Source organism: Chiloscyllium plagiosum, unplaced genomic scaffold (assembly GCF_037043375.1).
Source record: "Chiloscyllium plagiosum isolate Xiang-an unplaced genomic scaffold, Cpla_swu_hap1 HiC_scaffold_48, whole genome shotgun sequence".
Classification (NCBI taxonomy): domain Eukaryota; kingdom Metazoa; phylum Chordata; class Chondrichthyes; order Orectolobiformes; family Hemiscylliidae; genus Chiloscyllium; species Chiloscyllium plagiosum.
In genome coordinates this window covers 22,086,050-22,096,219 of record NW_028270186.1, presented here as the reverse complement: position 1 = coordinate 22,096,219, position 10,170 = coordinate 22,086,050, and the positions used below count along the sequence as shown (strand labels likewise).

At 42.5% G+C, this 10,170-nt stretch overlaps 1 long non-coding RNA gene across 2 annotated transcripts; it reads right to left on the bottom strand.

The window, feature by feature from the left end:
• Positions 1 to 1,776: 1,776 nt before the first annotated feature.
• LOC148135747 (uncharacterized) lies at positions 1,777 to 9,803 on the bottom strand. Of its 2 annotated transcripts, none has more exons than XR_015754807.1 (3): positions 9,299 to 9,803; positions 7,440 to 7,563; positions 1,777 to 2,349 (listed from the first exon to the last, which is right to left on the bottom strand). It is a non-coding gene; the product is annotated as an uncharacterized LOC148135747 (long non-coding RNA). The 2 variants fall into 2 exon arrangements; XR_015754806.1 differs by having other exon boundaries at positions 1,777 to 2,333.
• Between the last annotated feature and the right edge of the window lie 367 nt (positions 9,804 to 10,170).

Here is a 10,170-nt window from a genome sequence, read left to right as displayed (position 1 = left end):
AGAGAAAGCAGGAAATTATAGACCAGTTAGTCTGACTTCAGTGGTGGGAAAAATGCTGGAGTCTATTATAAAGGATGAAATTACTACACATCTGGATAGTAGTAACAGGATAGGTCAGAGACAGCATGGATTTATGAAGGGGAAATCATGCTTGACTAAGCTTCTTGAATTTTTTGAGGATGTAACTCTGAAGATGGACGAGGGAGATCCAGTCGATGTAATGTACCTGGACTTTCAGAAAGCTTTTGATAAAATCCCACATAGGAGGTTAGTGAGCAAAATTAGGGCGCATGGTATTGGGGAAAAGTACTAACTTGGATTGAAAGTTGGTTGGCTGATAGGAAACACAGAGTAGTGATAAACGGCTCCATTTCGGAATGGCCGGCAGTGACCAGTGGGATACCGCAGTGATCAGTACTGGGACCGTAGCTTTTTACAATATATATTAATGATATAGAAGATGGTATTAGTAATAACATTAGCAAATTTGCTGATGATACTAAGCTGGGTGGCAGGTTGAAATGTGAGGAGGATGTTAGGAGATTACGGGGTGATCTGGACAGGTTAGGTGAGTGGTCAGATGCATGGCAGATGCAGTTTAATGTGGATAAATGTATGGTTATCCACTTTGGTGGCAAGAACAGGAAGGCAGATTACTACCTAAATGGAATCAATTTAGGTAAGGGGCAGTACAAAGAGATCTGGGTGTTCTTGTACACCAGTCAATGAAGGTAAGCATGCAGGTACAGCAGGTAGTGAAGAAGGCTAAATAGCATGCTGGCCTTCATAACAAGAGGGATTGAGTATAGAAGCAAAGAGGTTCTTCTGCAGCTGTACAGGGCCCTGGTGAGACCACACCTGGAGTACTGTGTGCAGTTCTGATCTCCAAATTTGAGGAAAGACATTCTGGCTATTGAGGGAGTGCAGCGTAGGTTCACGAGGTCAATTCCTGGAATAGCAGGACTACCTTACACCGAAAGACTGGAGCGCCTGGGCTTGTATACCCTTGAGTTTAGAAGACTGAGAGGGGACCTGATTGAGACATATAAGAATATTAAAGGATTGGACACTCTGGAGGCAGGAAACATGTTTCTGCTGATGGGTGAGTGCTGAACCAGAGGACACAGCTTAAAAATATGGTGTAGACCATTTAGGACAGAGATGAGGAGAAACTTCTTCACCCAGAGAGTGGTGGCTGTGTGGAATGCCCCAGAGGGCAGTGGAGGCCCAGTCTCTGGATTCATTTAACAAAGAGTTGGATAGAGCTCGCAAGGAGAGTGGAATCAAGGGTTACGGAAATAAGGCAGGAACAGGATACTGATTAAGGATGATCAGCCATGATCATATTGAATGTTGGTGCAGACTCGAAGGGCAGAAAGGCCTACTCCTGCACCTATTGTCTATTGTCTAATATATGCTGGAAATTCATTTATTCAAATCCCAAATTTTAGAATATAAAATGTGCAGTTTCTTATTGTAATTGCCTGGTTCTAGTCTCTTGCTTTAAGTCCCAAATTTGTTTTTGAAGCGGTTCTGATTAGGTCATTGCTCATTTGTATTGTTATAGGCTGTGAAATGACTGCAGCCACATTGATAGAAGCCTTGTCTACTCATGAATTTGCTTTTGAGTGTGGTAAGGTTCATGGTAACAAAATGCTTCTTATGCCCAAATAATTATTAATCCAAAAACACATGTAACAAAGATGCTATTGTTAATATGATTTGTACAGAATAACGTTGAACTGAAACTTCAATTCTCAGTGAGGAAGGGAAACCGATAGCTTTATTCACTATTACTGGCACTCTGTATTCACAAATAAGATTAGCTTTCATGAAAACAAAAAAAAGGACTAGTTAGAAATTTACAGTAGGGCAGTCATAGTCTATAAGAAAATGGGTGGGTTAATATTTCATTAATATTACCTTTATTTGTACAAATTTGCATTACATAATCACTGATGGTTCCTTAAAATCCTTTAAAAGAGATCATCTTAAATTCAAACACTACAATTAAATTCAAAACAGATTTCGAGCTCCACGGAACAAAAACACAACAGTGCTAACTGCTGCCTCACAGCGTCAGGGTCCCAGGTTCGATCCCAGCCTTGGGCGACTGTCTGTGTCGAGTTTGCACATTCTCCCCATGTCTGCGTGGGTTTCCTCTGGGTGCTCCGGTTTTCTCCCACAGTCCAAAGTTGTGCAGGTCAGGTGAATTGGTCATGCTAAATTGCTTATAATGTTCGGTGCATTAGTCAGAGGGGAATGGGTCTGGGTGTGGGTTACTCTTCGGAGGGTCGGTGTGGACTGGTTGGGCCAAAGGGCCTGTTTTCACCCTGTAGGGAATCTAATCTAATCAAACAAGCAAATGTGTATTCAAACCAAGCAGCGCTGAATCAGTTTCTCTTTCTCTGTTTCCTTTGATCACTTATTTTAGTCAATATAATTTATAGAAAATGTTTTTTCTCCCTCCCTTTCCAACTTTGTTCTTATCCCAGTTTTGTTTTAACTTTTGTGTGTTCCTTGCTCGTAAGGGTAATGAGGCATTCACGTTCCAAAATAGTCAAACTTCGGGAGTGGAGCCTCAAACTTTGGCATAGCTGCTTAACCAACTGAGCAAAACCTCTCAACCGTCCCACTTGTAATTCTATAATTACAAGGCAAATGTACTTCCTGGTGGTGGAAATTAAATAAAGACTAGTCACCAAGAGATTAGAATCACCTCAGTTAAGGACTGACTCTGAAAAAAGGAAAAAAAAACAAGGCAAATTGTTTGTGACTCTGCATTTATCCATGACCCAGGAGAAATACAGTGGAGTCTTCGATAGTTGCCCAAATCTGTTCCGTATGCCAAATTCATTAAAGTCTGGACATACTGAGACAGATTTGTCCTAGCCATTTAGAAAATAACATTGGGCAATTGAATAGATAGTTTAGAAACCATGCGATCCTGCTGCGGCTGCACAAAGCTCTGGTGTGGCCACGTTTGAAGTATTGCGTACAGTTCTGGTCACCACATTATAGGAAGCTATGGAACCGGTTCAGAAGATGTTGCCTGGTATAGAGGGAAGGTCTTATGAGGGACCAGAGGCTGTTTTTGTTAGATGAAGAAGGTTGACAGGCAACCTAATTGAGGCATAAGACAATCAGAGGTTTAGATAGGTTGTAGGGTGAGAGGCTTTTTCCTCTGATGGAGATGGCTAGCATGAGAGGACATAGTTTTAAATTGAGGGATGATAGATACAGGACAGATGTCAGAGGTAGTTTCTTTACTCAGAGTAGTCAGAGCATGGAATGCACTGCCTGCAACAGTAGTAGACTCGCACACTTTAAGGGCACTTAGATTGGCATTGGGTAAGCATATGGGTGAGAATGGAATAGTGTAGGTTAGATGGCTTCAGATGGTTGTGCTGACCTGTGGAAACAGAGGGCCAAAGGGCCTGTACTGCTCTGTCATGTTTTATGTCCCTGGCTAGCTTTCCACTCTCTCATATTTCATTTAGAGGCATAGAGATGTACAGCATGGAAACAGACCCTTCTGTCCAACCCATCCATGCCAACCAGATATTCCAAACCAATCTAGTCCCACCTGCCAGCACCCAGCCCACATCCCTCCAAACCCTTCCTATTCATATACCCATCCAAATGCCTCTTAAAAGTTACAATTGTACCAGCCTCCACCACTTCCACTGGCAGCTCATTCCACACTCGTACCACCCTCGGTGTGAAAATGTTGCCGCTTAGGTCTCTTTTATATCTTTCTCCTCTCACCCTAAACCTATGCCCTCTAGTTCTAGACTCCCCGACCCCAGGGAAAAGAATTTGCCTTTTACTCTACCCATGCCCCTCATAATTTTGGAAATTTCTACAAGGTCACCCCTCAGCCTCCGATGCTCCAGGGAAAACAGCCCCAGCCTGTTCAGTCTTCCCTATAGCTCAAACCCTCCAACCCTGGCAACATCCTTGTAAATCATTTCTGAACCCTTTCAAGTTTCACAACATCTTTCCAACAGGAAGGAGACCAAAATTGCACGCAATATCGCAACAGTGGCCTAACCAATGTCCTGTACAGCTGCAACATGACCTCCCAACTCCTGTACTCAATACTCTGACCAATAAACGAAAGCATATCAAACGCCTTCTTCACTATCTTATCTACCTGCGACTCCACTTTCAAGGAGCTATGAAGCTGCACTCCAAGGTCTCTTTGTTCACTCCTAGGACCTTACCATTAAGTGTATAAGTCCTGCTAAGATTTGCTTTCCCAAAATGCAGCACCTCGCAATTATCTGAATTAAACTCCATCTGCCACTTCTCAGCCGATTGGTCCATCTGGTCAAGATCCTGTTGTAATCTGAGGTAACCCTCTTCGCTGTCCACTACACCTCTAATTTTGGTGTCACCTGCAAACTTTGCTCGCATCCAAATCATTTATGCAAATGAAAAAAAGTAGAGGACCCAGCATCGATCCTTGTGGCACTCCAGTGGTCACAGGCTTCCAGCCTGAAAAACAACCCTCTACCACCACCCTCTGTCTTCTACCTTTGAGCCAGTTCTGTATCCAAATGGCTAGTTCTCCCTGCATTCCGTGAGATCTAACCTTGCTAATCAGTCTCCCATGGGGAACCTTGTCGAACGCCTTACTGAAGTCCATATAGATCACATCTACCGCTCTGCCCTCATCAATCCTCTTTGTTACTTCCTCAAAAAACTTAATCAACAAACTTCCTCAAGTTTGTCAGACATGATTTCCCACACACAAAACCATGTTGACTATTCCCTAATCAGTCCTTACCTTTCAAAATACATGTACATCCTGTCCCTCAGGATTGCACCACTGACCATCAGGCTCACTGGTTTATAGTTGCCTGGCATGTCCTTACACCCTTCTTAAACAGTGGCACCATGTTAGCCAACCCTCAGTCTTCCGGCACCTCACCTGTGACTATCGATGATACAAATATCTCAGCAAGAGGCCCTGCAATCACTTCTCTCGAGTCCCACAGAGTTCTCGGTTCACCTGATCAGCTCCTGGTGATTTATCCACTTTTATGCGTTTCAAGACATCCAGCACTTCCTCCTCTGTAATATGGACATTTTGCAAGATGTCACCATCTATTTCCCTACAGTCTATATCTTCCATACCCTTTTCCACAGTAAATACTGATGCAAAATACTCATTTAGTATCTCCCCCATCTCCTGTGGTTCCACACAGAGGCTGCCTTTCTGATCTTTGAGGGGCCCTATTCTCTCCCTAGTTACCCTTTTGTCCTTAATGTATTTGTAAAAACCCTTTGGATTCTCCTTAATTCTATTTGCCAAAGCTATCTCATGTCCCCTTTTTGCCCTCCTGATTTTCCTCTTAAGTATACTCCTACTGCCTTTATACTCTTCTGAGGATTCCATCAATCTATCCTGTCTATACCTGACATATGCTTCCTTCTTTTTCTTAACCAAACCCTCAATTTCTTTACTCATCCAGCATTCCCTATACCTACCAGCCTTTCCATTCACCCTGACAGGAATATACTTTTTCTGGATTCTCGTTATCTCATTACTGAAGGCTTCCCATTTTCCAGCCGGCCCTTTACCTGCGAACATCTGCCCCCAATCAACTTTCGAAAGTTCTTGCCTAATACCGTCAAAGTTGGCCTTTCCCCAATTTAGAACTTAACTTTGAGACCTTTTTCCATCACTATTTCAAATCTAATAGAATTATGGTCGCTGGTCCCAAAGTGCTCCCCCACTGACACCTCAGTCACCTGCCCTGCCTTATTTCCCAAGAGTAAGTCAGGTTTGCACCTTCTGCAGTAGTACATCCACATACTGAATCAGAAAATTGTCTTGTACACACTTAAATTCCTCTCCATCTAAACCTTTAATACTATGGCAGTCCCAGTCGATGTTTGGAAAGTTAAAATCCCCTACCATAACCACCCTATTATTCTTACAGATAGCTGAGATCTCCTTACAAGTTTGTTTCTCAATTTCCCTCTGACTATTGGGGGGGGTCTTTAATACAATCCTAATAAGGTGATCATCCCTTTCTTATTTCTCACTTCCACCCAAATAACTTCCCTGGATGCATTTCCGGGAATATCCTCCCTCAGCACAGCTGTAATGCTATCCCTTATCAAAAAAGCCATTCCCCCTCCTCTCTTGCCTCCCTTTCTATCCTTCCTGTAGCATTTGTATTCTGCAACATTAAGCTGCTAGTCCTGCCCCTCCCCCAAGCCATGTTTCTGTAATTGCAATGATATCCCAGTCCCATGTTCCAAACCATGCCCTGAGTTCATCTGCCTTCCTGTGAGGCCCCTTGCATTGAAATAAATGCAGTTTAATTTATTTGTCCTACCTTGTCCCTGCCTGCCTTGACTGTTTGACTCACTTCTGTTCTCAATTGTACCAGTCTCAGAGTGATCTCTTTCCTCACTATCTCCCTGGGTCACACCGCCACTCCTTACTAGTTTAAATCTTCCCGAGCAGCTCTAACAAATCTCCCTTCCTTTATATTAGTCCCCTTCCAATTTAGGTGCAATCAGTCCTTCTTGTACCGGTCACTTCGACCCCAAAAGAGATTCCTCTGGTCCAAAAATATGAATCCTTCCCCCATACACCAGCTCCTCAGCCATGCATTCATCTGCTCTATTCTCCTATTCCTGCCCTCACTAGTCCAGATATTATTACTCTTGAGGACCTCCTTTTTAAATTTCTGCCTAACTCTCTGTAATATCCCTTCAGAATCGCAACCTTTTTCCTTCCTATATCATTGGTTCCAATGTGGACAATGACCTCCTGCTGACCCCTCTCCCCCCGTGAGAACATTCTGCACCCTCTCTGAGACATCCTTGATCCTGGCACCAGGGAAGCAACACACCATTCTGCTTTTTCGCTGCTGGCCACCGAAACATCTGTCTGTACCTCGAACTAGAGAATCCCCTAACACAATTGGTCTCTTGGAACCTGATGTACCCCTCGTTGCATTAGAGCCAGTCTCAATACCAGAAACTTGGCTGTTCGTGCTACGTTCTCCTGAGAATCCATCATCCCCTACATTTTCCAAAACAGCATACCTGTTTGAAATGGATATATCCACAAAAGACTCCGGCACTAGATGCCTACCGCTCTTACCTTTCCTGGAGTTAACCCATCTATGTGACTGTATCTGAGACTTTCCCCCGTCCTATAACTGCCATCCATCGCATACTGTTGCTGTTGCATATTCCTCATTGCTTCTAACTGTCTCTCCAACCGATCCATTCGATCTAATAAGATTCGCAGCCAGCAGCATTTATGGCAGATATAATCCACAGTAACCTTAAACTCTCTTTAAACTCCCATATCTAACAAGTAGTACATTTCAGTTCTCAATCAATATCAGCCGGTGACCTGGTTGGGACCAGGGTATCCTCTATCTTACTTTTGATTTGAACATATTTACCATGGTGCTTGTGTTTTCAAAAAAAGCAAACAGACCCAGACCACCCTCCTCCAAAGGGCAAGGTTCGCTTTTCCCTGGGGACAGCCCTTCACTGGCATGTTTGGACTTCAGTGATCCCACAGACCTGTTAACAAATGAATAAACAAACAATACAAACAGGCAAAGACAAAGTACAGACTAAACTAAAACGGACAAAACAAGAGCCGGCCACACAAAAACACCAGCACTGTAGTCAAATTCTCAAGGTCTGCTATAATTTTAAATATATACCAACAACATTCTTTCCAAACTACTTTGACTTTTTTCCCCAATTTTACCAATCTGGGACCACTACTTTGGCTCAGTTTAGATCATGCAGACAGCCGGTTCAAAAAAAACCATATAATAAATCAAAGCCAATTCTATAATTTTAAAAACAGATCATATAATTTTAGAAAATGAAGTTTGTATGAAGTCCCGTAAACAAGGGATCCTGCCAAAACTATGCCAAATCTGTTGAAGAAAACTTCAGAAACAGACCTTCAGTATTGACCAACTTTACTCATGATATATCACAGAAGCATTTGAGAGCAAATAGTTGCAATACATTAAATTTTAAGTCTTTACACAGTCTTTATAACTTTCCAAGAATGGCCATAATAAGATAAAATAGCCACTAGATGGCCTACTTGGATAGACTGGAAGTCTTCCCAAAATGTATCTCAAAGAGTCACTGTTTAAGTTGTGTGTGTGAACACGTATTTTCATTACTGATTTAACGGCATTCCATAGATAAAATATGTTTCGTTAATTATACAGAAAATACTTTGGTATCATAGTGAAACTTTTAAATCAACAAAGGCACTGTAAAATGAGGAAACACAACAGGGGCTAATCAGGAATGGACCCTAATTCTTTAGTAAGCCCTCTTTATCCTCGAAGTAAAAACTGGATAGGTATTTGTAATGGTTAAATAACTTGCAATGCATACAGACAGCTTCCCAATACTTTGTTGCAGGGATACATAATGGAGATAATTATTGTTAATTTCAATGACACTTTCTTTCTATGCAACGTCAGGTCAGTCAGTGACATAATTGTCAAAACGTTAGTTGTAGATTTCTCTTAGCTAGGTTTAAAATTCTAAAATGACCTTCAGGCTACAAAAACCACTTCCACATTTACAATATCTCAGAGTGAGTTATATATTGTGAGGCTATGCGAATTACTGCCAAAAAAGACTCTCACTGCGCCAGCCACATTCCAAAGACTAACAAATAAAATTATTTGTAGATTACCCAATTGTGTGGTGTACATCAATGACCTGGTGACTTTGAGTCACATGTGAAAGGAACACTTACAGCATTTTTCAGAATTGTTTGATCAACTTTGGAAGGCAGGCTTGGCGAACAGTGAGTTCACAAAAGCCTAATCCATGTTCCTAGACCATGTTATTGCACACGAACAGATGGCCCCACGGGATGTGAAAAACATCGGTTATTGGGGATTGATAATAGGAAACATTGTATTGTTCTCTTCATGTATGATGTTTATGTGAAGTTCATACCCAATTTTAGCAGCGTGGTTGCTGCACTCACTGACTTATTGATGTACAAAACAGTTCAGTGGATAGAAGACAGCCAAAAAGCATTTCACTTCCTTAACCACTGCCCCAATGGTTGCCACACCTAAATGACACAGTCATTTGGATTTTGATTGGCCCAGGTTAACAACCCCAAGCAGGAAAGCCTTGGCTGACCAATAGAACGAAGAGGTTATAACCTCCTTATTTGCGGACCAACTCCTGTGTATGAGTAAATAAAGGTTAACTTAGTGATGGGACCTGGCCTCTGTACCAAAGGGGGAAAAAACAGACGTACCTGAAGAACATTGGCACGCATCTGTCATCTTGAAGTTGGGGTATGAATTTCTGGCATTATGCCTCTATTTGGGAAGGTTCACACATTTGATCTTGCTGTCAAAGACTGGACCCAGTACTTGGAAAGAATGTGATTTTTCCAGGCAAATGACATTGAGACAGATGAAAAGCAATCTTTCTGACTGCATGTGGACCTGCAGCATTTTCAGTTCACTTTCCCAGAGGCACCAGCCGCTAAGCCCTGGATGAGATGTCGAGATCCCATTTGCTATGTGGAATAAAAACCGACATGTCCTTGGGGGAGATGGAGGGGGAATTGGAGTTGTCAGTCACAGGCGGTGGGGTGTTTGGTGCGCGAGTCCCAGAGATGTTCTCTCAAACATTCTGCAAAGGAGCCTGCCTCCCAATGTAAAGGAGACCACATTGAGAGCAAAGGAAACAGTAGATGAGCTGTTCAGATGGGCAGGAAATATACAGATTGAGAAAACATTCTTGAATACTCTTGAAGTCCTCCCCATTGAATTGTAACATGATGACAGTCCCAGCCTATCTTTGGAAAGTTAAAATCCCCTGTTACCTTAGATAACCCTGTGATCTCCCTACATATGCAATGAGGGGTACGTCGGGTTCCAAGAGATCAATTGTGTTAGGGGACTTTCTACACCGAAGTACAGACAGACGTTTCTGTGGTCAGCAGTGAAAAATCAGAATGGTGCATTGCTTCCCTGGTGTCAGAGAAGGTGCAAAATGTTCAAGGGGGAAGAGAGCCCAGCAGGAGATCATTCTACACATTGGAACCAATGACATAGCAAGGAAAAAGGATGAGATTCTGAAGGGAGAATATAGAGAGTTAGGCAGAAATTGAAGAAGATC